Source organism: Suncus etruscus, chromosome 2 (assembly GCF_024139225.1).
Source record: "Suncus etruscus isolate mSunEtr1 chromosome 2, mSunEtr1.pri.cur, whole genome shotgun sequence".
NCBI classification, from domain to species: Eukaryota; Metazoa; Chordata; class Mammalia; order Eulipotyphla; family Soricidae; genus Suncus; species Suncus etruscus.
In genome coordinates this window covers 114,840,478-114,856,269 of record NC_064849.1, presented here as the reverse complement: position 1 = coordinate 114,856,269, position 15,792 = coordinate 114,840,478, and the positions used below count along the sequence as shown (strand labels likewise).

General features: G+C 39.2%; 1 non-coding gene across 1 annotated transcript; it reads right to left on the bottom strand.

The window, feature by feature from the left end:
* Nucleotides 1-9,268: 9,268 nt before the first annotated feature.
* Nucleotides 9,269-9,401, bottom strand: LOC126002515 (small nucleolar RNA SNORA51). The gene has a single exon (XR_007493205.1). It is a non-coding gene; the product is annotated as a small nucleolar RNA SNORA51 (small nucleolar RNA).
* Between the last annotated feature and the right edge of the window lie 6,391 nt (nt 9,402-15,792).

Below are 15,792 nucleotides of genomic sequence, written 5' to 3'. Positions count from 1 at the left end.
AAACAAAAAAAATAAAAAAAAAAGAAAGAAAACTCATGCCCCATGACATATGAGGAGACCTCCTTCAGTCAGACCAGGATGACCCTTCAAAGACAAGGAAGGTAGCTGTATTCCACAAGGTCCTTTTGAATAATAGAATTCCAGTAACTCACACCTCTTAATACAGCACCAAAGACAAGCTGGAAGACCCAGGGCCTCTGATGTGCTGGTACAGCCTGTGGAGGAGCTAACTTTGGCAGCCATAGATCATGGAAGTTGTCCTCAGCTTCTCTCAAAAATAGGTTTTTATTAGGAAATTTTAAACATTTCATAATACAAAATGCAGGGAAGAAGATGGGAAGCAAATATAAATGGATGTTTTAAAGAAAGATATTCAATTTTATTTATTTTGTGCTGGATATGGAATGTGACGCTTCAAGGATATGAGGCATGAACTCTATTACTGAGCTACATCTCTGGACCCCCCAAAATACTATTTTGAGTCTTTGAGTTTTTTAATCTAACTAATGTGTACAGAATTTATCACTTTTAGTTTATGAATTATTTCATTTTGTAAGAAGAGCAATGGACACAGTGTGGTGAGAATCTGGATTCTAGCTCCAGTTTTCTTTTAACATATAAGTTGCTTAACTTAAGATTCTTTCCTGGTCTTGGTTTCCTCATCTGTAAAATGAGGGATTTAGCCAAATTATCTTTAACCTATTGATTCTAAGAAAAGTGAATGTGGGTTGAACATGTTCACCTTCTTCAATGATCATCTCTCAGTATATGACTGGATGAAATGGCACTCACTGTTGAAACCTTTTAGGGGGTGAAGGGGAAACATGTTGAAATGGGACAAGGGAACCTATGTTGAAACCTAGAGCCAGTCAATTCTCCAAGGTCCAGGTCAACCTTTGCTTTTGCCTTCCCACTTCCATGTCTTGTTATACTGGAGCCAGGAGGCACTCACAGAATTTTTAAAATATGAATAATCTTTTCCAGTAGACAGCTTTGTTATAAATTAAACAGTTAGCCCCAAACAATAATAGTTTCTCTGCAATTTAAAATTGCTTTCTAGCTCAGCCTCCCAGAACACCTTTTGGCTTTCAGTTTATAACTATCTCCTTTGGGTACATATCAGGCTTTATCAGAGTTCAAACTCTATTCTGAACTATATGTCACTTTTCTCAAGATAGTCCTCATCTACTTTTATTTCCCCAAATTACTTCTAATAGGAAGACACTTACTCTTCTTCTCTTCTTTACTATGGCTGTTGAGAGGGAGGGAGGGAGAGAGAGAGAGAGAGAGGAGAGAGATGAGAGAGAGAGAGAGAGAGAGAGAGAGAGAGAGAGAGAGAGAGTTCTTTGGTCTTTGGTCCAAGTGTCCTTTGGATCTCCTTTGATTATTTTGAGATACACTCTTTCTTTAACTGGTTACTGGCACTGCCTACATTGGTTTCTGCTGGTGTGGCTGATACTACCTGGACCTTCACGTTAACATTGGAATTCCACAAATAATTCTGGAATTTATGAATATATTTGCTGGAACTCCAGTCTTTGTTGGGTCTATAGTCTTGTAGCATATGTTCTCTGGCTTAAGCAATAAAAAATACTGCATTTCCTATATGCCCCCTAGAACCCTGAGGAATCTGCCACTTTGTATTCTGTGTATATATTCCATTTTTCCTCAATTCCATAGTAGTGTAGGGTACCAGGTGAGATTGTCTCCTCCCAGACATTAAAACAGGAAGGATACCCCTGCCCCACCAAACACTCCATTTTTATTTTCAAAGAGCTCAGTAATTGATTAGTGGTGAATGGCATGGAGGGGAAAATGAAGTGGTCACCCTGGTATTATTCCACATTTGCCTTCATAATTTCTGTCTCACAACACAGTGGCTCTTGTCTTTGAATGAACGTCATCTCCCACATTAGGCTAATAAGTATGTATAAGACGTGACCTAGAGCAGTTATTCTCCAGCACTGGCATGCAGGCTCCTAGAGGGCTTGTTAAAACAGATTTTTAGGCTCCACCCCTGGCTTTCTCATTCCATAAATCTAGGGGTTGGTTTGAGAGTTTGTATTTCCAACAAGTTCTCAGGTGAACCAATGCTGTTGTCTGTGATCACACCAATCTAGAATTTTTTAGGTCCTAGTGCTATACCTGGTGTGAAAATGCAAAGCAATTTCTGTATACAATTTTATAGTTAGAAACCTGAGGATACATAATTTTCCAATCAGAGAAATCCGGTCTATGTTGAAGATAAATATTAAATAAATATTAGTAATAAACACCAAATATTTAAATATTAAATAGGTCTTGATATTTAATATTATTAAATATTATTTTATGATGCTATTTATTATAATATTAATATAAATAATAATAAAAATTAAATATAAAAATCTTAACAGATAAACCATGATTTATACTATTACTTATTCTTAGCTTCTTTCTTCTTATAGTTTCTGGTTTCTACCATAGTGGAATTCCAGCTTATTTCACTGATTGACCATTCAGTGAAGATAATTATGACTAAGTTGTGATTTGGGGTTACTTAAAGGTGTTTATATCTGGGTCAGTTCTGAACTCCAGGCTGATTGCTTTCAGGAAGAAACAAAGCAGAAGCCAGGGGCACTGGTTTAACATTCTTTGTTGTTATTCGTTTTCTTTTTCTTTCTTTTTTTAGTCTGTTATTTTCTACATCTAAAATACAAGCCTATATCAATTCTTTACCAATCATTTCATATGGAAATATAAATATTGATTTAAGCTACATTTATATTAGTTTTAGTATATTTATTGAGTTCTATGACTTTCACCACAGTCTAATTCTAGGGTATTTTTTTTATCATTCCTTCTAATCTCATGTCTCTATACAGTCACTTCTCTTTCACTCTGCCATAGGCAATCACTAATCTATTCTTTGTCTCTATACACTTGCCTTACTGGACATGTCGTGTAAGTGAACTCATACATTACATCTTCTTTTGTATTTGAGCAGTGTTTTGGAGGTTCATTCATGTTGTATCATGTATCACTATTTCATTAAAATACTTCTAATGAAACTTCCTTTCATGCATGACTTTATATTTCAGCTGCAACTCATTCATTCTTGGTCCATTCTACGTATTTTGAGCTGAAATTTTCCAACAAGATTCCTGCCTCAATAGGAAGTTCAGTGAGAGCTGCCTTCCTTCTACTTCCCTAATTCAAGCCCCCACCAGAACACCCAATCTGCCTCACTGCTGATAGTCCTCAAATGATTCATCCATGCCTCTTATGCTTGTCATCTACTTCATTTCTTTATATAATGTAAATGTTTTTTAATTAACTGCTTGACTGCTAATCTTCATCCTACCAATGTTATCCTCAATTTTCCAGGCAGTTTCTTGTCTACATGCTGCTGAAGCTTCTTGCCTTCAACACTTCCTAACTAACTGAGATCCTGACAAGTCAGCCTCTCAGTTATGTTGGTAACTTGTTCACACTGTGATCAGCCTCAACTTCAGTGTCTTCCTTCCATCTAGCCAATACTAGTGATCCCTCCAAGGTGTGATATAGGTATCATCACTTCTTCCCACCTACTATAAAGCTTCTCAACCTAGAGGTTTGCTCAAATGAGATCTATTCTAAACTCTAAATACACATATGGATCATCAAATTTTGTGATTATTTTGTGAATACTGAACAATATAAAAAGCAATAGGAATGGTGATCTCAAAGATTGTCAAAATTTTTTCCTTATTAAGGACTTTGAATTATCTAATTTTTCTTTTAAAATCTGGGGATTGGTAACCAGACCTGGTTGTTCAGGGGCTGCTTTCAGTACAGTGCTTGAAGGTGGATTGTGGTGATGCATGCGATTTTGGGGGTAAAATCAGGACTCTTACATGCAAACCAGGAACTATATCCCTTTGAATAATAGAAAAATATAAGTTCTGAGAAGATAAATCATTTGTATGGGTTATTGATAATAATTACTAGGATATCCCTGCCATTTTTTGTAGGTATAGCATAAATTCTGTAGAAACAAGCACCTGACAGAAACAGGATGATAAGATTTACTTAGGAGGGAAAAATTGGGGGGCTGGAGTGATAGCACAGTGGGTAGGGCATTTGCCTTGCACGTGGCTGACCCAGGACTGACGTGGGTTTGATTCCTGGCATCCCATATTGTCCCCAGAGCCAGGAGCTATTTCTGAGCATGGAGCCAGGAGCAATCCCTGAACACCACTGGGTGTGCCCCCAAAAGCTAAAAATAAATAAGTAAAAGAAGGAAAAAAATGTATTATAGTAGAACTTATGCCTGGGAATTGATGAAGAACAAAGGATAATAATAAAATAATTAGTACTACCTCCCTGTACTTATTGAATATCATTTGAGAGCCTTTGTGCATGTTGTACAATTTTCATTAGGTCACTATGAAATATTATTATATGGTAAGACACTCATTTATTCTAGTAAATTAGGAAACTGAAGCTCAAAAAAGTTGTACAACTTACCTGAGATACAATAAATACATAAGAATAAAACCCATTTGTGGCTATTAATATTGGCCCATATTGAGAAAAGAATTTAATCAAGGGAATATTATAGGACATTAAGGGGATAACTAGGGTCTTAGAGGTCATAACTATTTTTCCAAGTCAGGAAGTGTTTCCACAGGCAATATTCCTGTTTTTCATTGGAACATTGGTGAGATTGAAAGTCACTCATGAATTTCCTCCTTTGCGTCAGAGAATGTTCAAGAATGACCCAACGGATACAGATGGACTCCGCCAGTTTCCTAGGCCAAGTTTCTTCTCATTCTTTGCTGATTGTGAGTGACCTAGGTAGGTTGGACTGCTCTCTCCACAAGTAATGTCTTCCCTGTAATATCACTGGGGTCATACCACAACTACCATTCACACCTGATACTGGGAATCCCAACAATCAGGCAAGTTGGATTAACTGTCTCTGTTGCCAGGGACTGGAGCAAGCTGATTATCAACTGAGATAAGGCCATCTGGTAGGAGAAGTGTAGGGAGCTGCAGTTAAGCTCTGTCACACCATCACATTACAAGGCCATGCTTGCCTCAGGCTCCTTCAGGCTGTGACTGTCTCATCAGTCCTTGTTCAGCCAGCATGTGCATGCCAAATCTCTCTGTACTGTCTGGTCCATGTTCCACAAGAAGAGGAAAATGAATGTAGGAAGACTACATACAAGACAAACTGTGTGGTGGACTAAAATGTCATTGACTGAGATGAGGTCTTTATTTGTCTTCTATTGTCTCTCTGCCCTTTTATCTTATAGTCATGGGATTCTATGGGAAAGGAAGGGATTCTTTGTTCCTAGCTTTGGTCCCTAAATTTTAATCGTGTCTAAGGGAGCAGGAGCTCTGGTAGCTGGAGATGTCCAGAAGGAGATTTCCCAGGAAAAAAAAATTTCCATTATCTTTGAGAAAATATTTTGTGAAATAGAACAGATATTCTCCAAATGCCATCTGCAAACTTGATTTGAAATGAACTTCCTGTCCAGGACCATATCACCTGTCAGAAAAACAAGTGCCATATAAGGAATTCCATTAACCAGATACGACAGGCAGTTACACTGACACACCTTTTCCACAGTGTGACTCATCCCCAGGAGGGAGCTTGGTCACAAACACACAGGAGCAGATTGTTCTGTTCTCCTAGCTGAAGAATCAAGAAGGGGAATACCTGTATCCATCAGACCCCCCCCCCACAGCTCTGTAAGGGGAATCAGATAGTCACAGCCTATACAGACTACTGCCTTCAAGATAAAGTTTCTCAACCACCTATGATTGGTCTGGAAGTCTAATGCTTCAAATTAGAATCTTAGAGTTGGATATCCTTGGTTGCCATCGACTTGCATAACATTACATGTGAGAAGATTATGTTCAGTTAAGGGGGAAACCCAAGGTCACACAGCAGGCTACTGACAGATACTGGAACAGGGACCAACTCTTCTAGATGTTGGCTTCTATACTTCTGCAGTATGAAAAAATTGTGACTTTGTACCCTTTTTAGGCATCAGCACCTAAATCAAGTAATATTTGATCAACCAGGTTAGCCAATTGTTGCCCTAGCAGAGTATGGACCCAATAATAGATTATACTTCTAATTTTTTTTATTATTTAAATAAATTCTTTAATTGAATAATCATAAGATACACAATTACAAAGTTTGTTCATGATTGAGTTTCAATCATATAATGTTTAACACCCATCCTTTATCAGTGCACATTTCCTGCCACCAATGTCCTGTTTCCCTGCCTTTCTCCATTCCCCTTTTTCTGCCTGGCTTGTTAGCAGACATTTTTCCTCTCTCTCTCTTCTCCTGTCTCCTCCTCTCTCCCCCTCCCCCCTTTTCCTTATTCTTTATAGACGCTGAGGTTTACAATATTGTTACTGCTAACCTATATGCATATACATGTATGCATACATATATACATGCATATATGCATACTGAACATATTTTTAAGACTAGGGAAGGCAGAGTGATAGCACAGCTGTGGGGCCTTTGTCTTGCATGCTGCCGAACGAGGGCTGACCTGGGTTCAATCCCTGGTATCCCATATGGTGCCCTGAGCCTGCCAGGAGTGATTTCTGAGCACAGAGCTAGGAGTAATCTCTGAGTGCTGCATGGCCCCAAAACAAAACCAAAAAAGACCAGGGAAGGGTATGAGGGAGCAATCACTATAAGAATGAGAGACAGGTGTGGCTTCTACACCAACAGAACTATGAAGCATTGCATGAAAATCAGCTTCCTACTTGTCCTAAGCACTGAGCTGAATAGGTAGTTAAATTTCTGTTAACCTTTGTCTATAGCCAATTTCTAATCATTGAAATCAACCCTGTTCTGGACTTCAAAAGAAAGAGACATAGAGTCAAGATTTACTGCAGTTTTTAGAGGAGGTAATATCCTTAGCTACCATGTCATTTAACTTTCTGGCTTTTCATAACTGAGAATCTAAGTGAAGTGACCTATCTCTGACAGCACTGGCAGTGTTCTAGCTCCTTATCATCAGATGTGAAAATCATTTGCCTGATGGCTCTTGAATACCTCAAATGTGACTAGTTCTTCTGAGAAGCACATCTTGAAATTGTATCTACTTTTAAGTAAGTTAGATTTAAATTGTGGCATGTGGCTAGGGGATGCCACATAGAGCACACAAGTCTCAGAACTAGGATGTGCCAGTAGAGTTCTTTGATTTAACTCCTTTTATGTATGTAGTACTGGGGGAAACAAACTTAGGGCCTCACACCCACAAGGAATGTTCTCTACCAACAAAACTCCAATGCCAATCCTAGGTAGTTCTTTTTTAATAATAATAATTTTTATTTTGACCAAAGTGGATTACATATCTTTCATAGTAATATTTTAGATACTGGTAGTTCTTTTATTCATGACCTTCAAACAGAACTCTACTCAAGATGGACTTTTCCTATGGAGCATGAGACTTATGATACTAGGTCACAATTTTTGAATGAAGCTTCCATTTGGGCAGAAGTGATTGGAAGTGGCCTGTGAAATGTCAAAGGTATGAAAGAAGATAAGAGTCTACTGACTTTCTCAGTGTTGAAATGAACTGAAGATTTTATTTATTCTTTCAGGAAATAGTATTTATAATAATAATATATATTATAGGAAAACTCTTTTTGGGGGAACAGAATGATTACTTGTTGTAATCCTTGATTTAGCTTTCTAAATATGAATGGCAGAATGTTATTAGCTTTTAGTTATGAGAGAGCTGATTGTGGCGAAAGTCCCCAGCCTTCTCTGGCAAATACTCCATGTTGTGTTATAAAAAAAACATGTCTGTACAACCTCAGTGAGTCAGTGCTGTGCTCATTCAGGCTCAGGCTCCAGATTTTGAAGCAAATATTGTGAACTCCTCTAGGTTTGGACTGGTTTCTTTCCATAAATTCAGCCCAGGAGGATGTAATACAGGCATTATTGGAGGGATGATCACATGGGATCTTTTACCAGAATCTATGTAGAGAAAAAGCTACAGTATTATTCTGGCATCTGCATAATAAAAATCCATTCTTTTTATGAGCAATAGACTAACTCAAGTTCTGCATAGACTAACTTGAGGACAGTTATTCTTTGTTCAGAATTCAGCATGTTTCTCTGTGCATGCACACATGTGTATATACATCCATGCAGGCACATTTGGGAGAATGATGGTTTTAGTATGTGTGTTTTTAAAATCACCAAATAACTTATATATGTATGTATGTATATGCATATATATAGTTTAAGAGACATACAGATATACCAGCAACTAAAATTCAAGGAAAAGAGGCATTAAATGAAGGTATGCTACTCTAGTCATTCTCACAGGACAGAATCAGGAAAATAGAACTATTAAATTGGTAGTCTTGGGGAGAATATTTGAAATAACCTATCATAAAAAGAAAGAGGAGGATATTTCAGAGAAACAAAATGGCAAAAGTGAAGAATTCGTGGTGGGAGAGGGCCAGGAGATTAACAAGTACTAGAAAGGTGTACTGTTTGGTTAGAACAATAGATGGCAAGTAATAGACAGTGATTGGCAACCTGGAGTCTAAGTGTCAGGTTTTAGCCTGTAGACAAGAGGGAGCTACTAAAGTGATTTATGTTTTTCTGTGACAGGATCAAACTAAGTTATTATCAATGAGTCTAGGGCAGTAGATCCATTACTGTGTGGGTGAAACTGTTCTAGAAACAGTTGTTGCCATTAAGTTCTGTTGTTCAAAGAGATGATGTCAGGCTGAATTAGACAAGTGACGGAAATCACTTCATAGCTATTGTGGAACTTTCCACTTGAATGAAGGATGATGTTCAGAGTCAAAAGTAATGTTGAACTTTCAAGACCAGGGAAATGGACATAACATCAAGAGATACAAGAAAGCTGATAAACCTAACGAAAATGTCCAAAAGCACAACAAATTATAAGGCTGGTAATGAGAACTATCTTACATTTGTTGTTAAGAGTAGTGGGGAGGGGCCGGAGAGATAGCATGGAGGTAAGGCATTTACCTTTCATGCAGAAGGTCATCGGTTCGAATCCCGGTGTCCCATATGGTCCCCCGTGCATGCCAGGAGCAATTTCTGAGCACGGAGCCAGGAAAAACCCCTGAGCATTGCCGGGTGTGACCCAAAAACTACAAAAAAAAAAAAAAAAGAGTAGTGGGGAAGAGCTGGAGCTCTCAGAGCTATAGAGAATGTTATGTATGAAATAATGTTGTTCCTGAGAGTAGAATGAATGGGGGAGTGTCCAAGAATAACTCCTTTTTTTGTCCCCCAATTCACAATACAGACCAGGCAAAGGGCCTGGGTTGAGGTGTATATGGGGTGCATTTACTGTACCTCCTCTTTCTATACAGTCAGTGTAAAGAACACAGCCTGTAGTAAGAATTAGGAGGCCTTATCTTTTCTTTTTTTTTTGATTTTTTAATATATATAAATATAAAATCCTTCACCAGTGCAACATTCCCATGACCAATATCCCAAGTGTCCTTCCTCCCTGCCCCACACCGGCCTATACTCTAGACAGGCTTTCTACTTCCCTCATTCAGTCACATTTTGTTTTGATAGTTCTCAGTGTAATTATTTCTGTGACTGCACTAAACGATCCCTGTGGTGAGCTTCATGTCAGGAGCTAGACCCTCCAGACCTCCTCTATTTTGTCTCTGAATATCGTTACACAAATGTTTTTCATTTTTCTCAAAACCCATAGACGAGGGAGACCATTCTGTGTTTATCTCTCTCCCTCTGACTTATTTCACTCAGCATAATAGATTCCATATACATCCATGTATAGGAAAATTTCATGACAATCTTTTCTGATGGCTGCATAATATTCCATTGTGTATATGTACCATAGTTTCTTTAACAAATCATCTATTGAGGGGCATCTAAGCTGTTTCCAGAGTCTGGCTATTGTAAACAACGCTGCAATGAAGATAGGTGTGAGAAAGGGATTTTTGTATTGTATTTTTCCAAGGATAACTCTTAAGAAATAGGCTTAGGAAATAGAGATAATAGATGAGGGAGGGATGATAGAGAAGAATAGAAGTGATGATACCATTGGAACATGGGTTCTGAACAAAGAAGGATGCCATTTTGTAAAGACCACATAGTAGGCTTCTCTTCTGTTTTGAACAAGGAGGGATGCTATTTTTTGTAAGGCCCACATGGTGTAAGCCACATGCTAGGTTTCCACAAGCCTTTTTTTTTTTTTTTTTTGGTTTTTAGGCCACACCCGTTTGACGCTCAGGGGTTACTCCTGGCTATGCACTCAGAAATCGCCCCTGGCTTGGGAGGACCATATGGGATGCTGGGGGATCGAACCGCTGTCCGTCCTACACTAGTGCTTGCAAGGCAGACACCTTACCTCTAGCGCCACCTTCCCGGCCCCTTCCACAAGCCTATTTCTATTAACACTGCCCCAAGCTACCTGGCCATACCAAGTAGCCTATCAGGGAAGGACACAAGGGAGCAATAGGAAGGCACACCCTAGACAATAGCCAATCATTTTAAAGATCATCAGAAAGCTAGAACCTCCCTAAATCCCTTCTCTATATAATCCTCTTCATGATCTTGGGTGGGGTTCATCTTCTGGAGATGGCCCTGGCCTGCCAGTTTGGGGGTTGTTAGCAGATGGAATAAAGTATTCAGCTTGTGTGGGTGATCTCATTTTTTGACTCTTGACTATAACAATACCATGGAGCGGAGGGAGAACATATAACATTTATTCAACTCCATTTTAGATTCTTATTGATCAATAAGACAGATGTCATCTATACAATAACTGAACACATTATTCCTGGGAAAAGATGGATAAACGAATAAGCTTAGGAATGATCTGCTATTACAAACACATGAAGGAAACAAGCTGGATGTTGTGTTTGAAGGGGATTAGGTCCTTTTACAGGTGTGTTCTAGAAAGCTGTTCTTCCAGCAGTTATCATCTAGACTGTAATGGTTGATGGTGATAAGGCCAGAATCTGGTGTACGACAGGTTTTTCAGCAGCAGGAAGAGTCTGGAGGAGACACAGTTAGGATAGACAGATTGGCAGATGTCATGATTGAATGATCCAGGAAAGGAACTAGCAGCAGGGGTCAGCAGGTTCAGGTGATGGAATCCCAGAACTAATCTAGGATTTATGATGAGAACCAAGGTCAACAGCATAAAATTGCAAATAGTTTTAAGAGGGTATAGTTGAGAGTACAGTCATGAAGACAGCATTTTTAAAAAATAATATCTAAATTTAAGCACCATGATTACGAACATGATTTTAGTTGAGTTTCAGTCATAAAAGAACCTCCCCCTTCACCAGTGCAACATTCCCACCACCAGTGACCCCATCTTTTTCCTTCCCCACTCCTTGCCTATATTCGAGACAGGTATTCTACTTATCTCACTCATTAACATTGTCATGATAGTTGTTAGTGTAGTTATTTCTCTAATTGCACTCACCACTCTTTGTGGTGAGTTTCATATCATGAGCAGGTCCTTCCAGCCCTCATCTCTATTGTCTCTAAGCATTACTATAATAATGTCTTTTATTTTTCTTAAAACCCATAGATGAGTGAGACTATTCTGTGTCTATCTCTCTCCCTCTGACTTATTTCATTCAGCATAATAGTCTCCAGGTCCATATATGTATGGGAAAATTTTATGACTTCATCTCTCCTGATGGTTGCATAATATTCCATTGTGTATATGTACCACAGTTTCTTTAGACATTCATCTGTTGAAGGGCATCTTGGTTGTTTACAAAGTCTGGCTATTGTAAATAGTGCTGCAATGAATATAGGTGTGAGGAAGATATTTTTATATTGTATTTTTGTGTTCCTAGGATATATCATTAGGAGTGGTATAGCTGGATCATATGGAAACTCAATTTCCAATTTTTTGAGGAATCTCCATATTATTTTCCATGAAGGCAGGACTAGATGGCATTCCCACAGCAGTGAATGAGAATTCCTTTCTCCCCACATCCCCTCCAGCACTGATTGTTCCTGTTCTTTGTGATGTATGCCAGTCTCTGTAGTGTGAGATGGTACCTCATTGTTGTTCTGATTTGCATCTCTCTGATAATTAGTGATGTGGAGCATTTTTTCATGTGCCTTTGGCCATTTGTATTTCTTTTTTGAGAAAATACCTGTTCTTCTCCCTTTTTTTTTTTTTCAGGCCACACCTGTTTGATGCTCAGGGGTTACTCCTGCCTAAGCGCTCAGAAATTGCCACTGGCTTGGGTGGACCATATGGGACGCCATCGAACTGCGGTCCTTCCTTGGCTAATGCTTGCAAGGCAGACACCTTACCTCTAGTGCCACCTTGTCCGCCCCTCTTCTCCCATTTTTTGATGAGCTTAGATGTGTTTTCTTTTTCTTGTTAAGTTCTGTCAGTGCCTTTTATATTTTGGATATTAGCCTTTTATCTGATGGGTATTGAGTGAATATTTTCTTCCATTCTGTGGGTAACCTTTGTATCCTCATCTTTATTTCCTTTGAGGTGCAGAAGCTTCTCAGTTTAATAGTCTCATCTCTTTATCTCTGCTTCTACTTGTTTGGAGAGTGCTATTTCCTCTTTGACGATGCCTTTAGTCTCAATGTCATGGAGTGTTTTACCTACATGTTGTTCTATATACCTTATAGTTTCAGGTCTGATATCCAGGTCTTTAATCTATTTGGATTTGACCTTTGTGCATGATGTTAGCTGGAGGTCAGAGTTCGCTTTTTTGCATGTGGCTGACTAGTTATCTCAACACCACTTGTTGAAGAGGCTTTCCTTGTTCCATTTTTTATTTAATACCTCTTTATCAAAGATTATTTGATTTTATGTCTGGGGAACATTCTCTTAATAGTCCAGTCTATTTCACTGATATGAGGGGCTGTCTTTATTCCAGTACCATGTTGTTTTTATGACTATTGTTTTTTTGTTTTGCTTTTGTTTTTGTTTTTCGGGCCACATCCATTTGATGCTCAGGGGTTACTCCTGGCTAAGCACTCATAAATTTCCCCTGGCTTGGGGTACCATATGGGATGCCGGGGAATTGAACCGCTGTCCTTCCTTGGCTAGTGCTTGCAAGGCAGACACCTTACCTCTAGCGCCACCTCGCCGGCCCATGACTATTGCTTTGTAGTACAATTTAAAGTTGGGAAAAGTGATGTCTCCCATCTTTTTCGTAAGGGTTCTAGCTATTTATGAGTGTTTATTGTTTCAAATGAATTACAGGATTGTTTGATCCACTTCTTTGAAGAATGTCATGGGTATCTTTAGAGGAATTGCATTAAATCTGTACAATGCTTTGGGAAGTATTGCCATTTTAATGTTGTTAATTCCCTAAATCCATGAGCAGGGTATGTGTCTGCATTTTCTTGTGGAGGAAAGCATTTGTGATTCTCAAAGGAGCAGAAAAAAGACAGTTTCTAATGTTGTGAGGCATCATTAGGAGACATGAAGCATATTGGAAGCTCTCTGTGAAGAAGTTTGTTGGGACTAGGAAGAAGGAGTGATGTTACCCTTGGAAGCCACCCACACATGCCTTTTCCTGGATACTGAGGCAATTTTGTCTAGAGCCACTAACCAAGGCATAGTGGCATAACTGTTATTTAAGTATTATGGAAAAAATGGATCTTCAGGTACCTTTCAACTCTGCTTCTAAAGTCCCCCAGGAGAGCCTGGAAGAAATCCTGCATTTCTTTTGAACACAAGGGCAGTGCAGAGAATGCTGGCAAGGTGCTCCTATTTCTGCTTGAGTGGTTGGCCTTTGCCACTCCTATTCCTGAAGTTTTAAAGCTGAGTTAGTAAAGCCACAGTGGGTCAGTCGGCCAGAGTCTCCTTTGTGATCCCAAGCATCACTTCACACACTGTGCTGGACTCGTGGGTGTTGACAACTGCAGTGTAATTTTAATTATCCTCAGCAGTGTTTCATAATCCCTCTGTCAACTGATATTTTGTAAAAGGCCATGAAGTTTTAATAGTTGGCTGTTCAACTATTAGCTTTCAAAGCCCAGCTGAAGGAGGCCTAGTGAGTTCTGGTTTATAATTATAAGGGTCGAGATGTAATTGGGGACTCTACAAATGCCAAATGAAAAAGAAACTTGCTCCATTCAAGGCCTGTTCTGGAAAAGTGCCAAATTGAAGACTCTGTGTCTGCTGTCCTAAGTGAGCACAGGCAGGGACCAGCTCTGTCAGTGTCCTTTTGAGAGAAAGAGAGATGCAATTCTTCCTCCTTCCCCTCTTCTGTGATAGGGATTTTGGGTGCATTCAAAGAGAAAGCATGAAAAATGTGGAAAGGGAGACTGGAAAAATTACTCCAAGGAGGCAGGCTCACTGGTTTGGGATATCCCACCTCCTTCTTCAACCCTGTCAAAACTAATTTGGGGTTTCTAACCCTTAGAACCTAAGAGAACACTGGAAAGCAGTATATTTATGGTCAGAGGCTAGTGCTGCCATAAGCTCCATGAGTGACTTTATGATGTGAAACAGCTGACAAAGAACCTTTGTGTGCCTAGGCAGTCAGGGGACCCAGGGCCATTTACAATCTCTAGAGACTTTGTAGAAATGTAGTTTCAGGCTCTGCCCTGGATCTGCAATGCCAAACCTGCCTTTCATTATATTCCTAGATGATAGCTTTAGAATTGAAGAAACAGTAATGTCTAGAAAAATGGTTTTCCAGCTGAACTTACTTGAATTCAGAAAGTTGAAATGAATCATCAGGGAGGGTGTTAAACATGGAAGTTTCCTTGGCTTCTTCTCAGAATTTCTGATTCATTAAATCTAGATGGATTTGAAAATTGTGTTTTAACCAATACCTGCAAAAGTGGCCCAAGAGATAGATGTGGACACTCTCATGTGCGTGATGGGGACTGTCTGCTCCTTCTGCAGGCTGTCCACCCATAGGGGGGACATCTTGGCAGCCCTCTTCCACCTGCTCTAAATAAAAAAGCTATGTAATAGACCCTAGGGACCTTTCTTTAGGAGGTGCCCAGATAGAAAGCAGAAAGGGTTCCCCTAAAAGGTACCATTGTGCTCATTTAGATTAGTTTTCTCAGTTCCCCCAAAATAGCTGTGGAACTGAACCAGTAATGTACCCTGAGCCAGAAAGCAGCTGGAAGCTGGAGTTTTGTTCACATATTCTTTGTTCAAGGTCTCTTTTTGTTTGTTTTGGGGCCACACCTGATGAATATCAGGAATTACTCCTGGATCTATGCTCAGAGATTATTCCTGCAGTCTTAGGGTATCATATGGGGTATCAGGAATTGAACCTGGGTAAGCTGTGTACAATGCAAGCAACATATGCACCATACTAAATCTCTATACTGTTCATGACCTTTTAAGGTTTCTGCTATTCCTACAATTAATGTCTGATAAGCCCATTATAGGGTGTCTATATACTGCAGTAGATGTGTCCTTGGTATTGCTCTCTCTGAACTTCCTCATTCATTTTCAGTGAGGTCTGATATCCATGTTTCTACTGACTTTGACACTAGATAATTTAAACATGTGATAAAAAATCCTTTTAAGTCCATACTTGCCCCAAGCCAGCCTATTCATGTCTAGTGTCATAAGCTTGCAATTTGTTTGCTAAATGTCATTGTTTTTTTTTTTTAATAAAATAACTATGTTTGAATACTGGCGCTTCTGTAAGTTGAATGTGTTCATATAACCTCCCTCATGCTATTTCTTCCACTGTCCAGGAGGGATAGAAGAGCTCATTTGAAAGTCATGTATAAAAATTGAGAGAGAGAGACAGAGAGAGAGAGACAGAGAGAGAGAGTGAGAGAAAGAGTGAGCGAGAGAG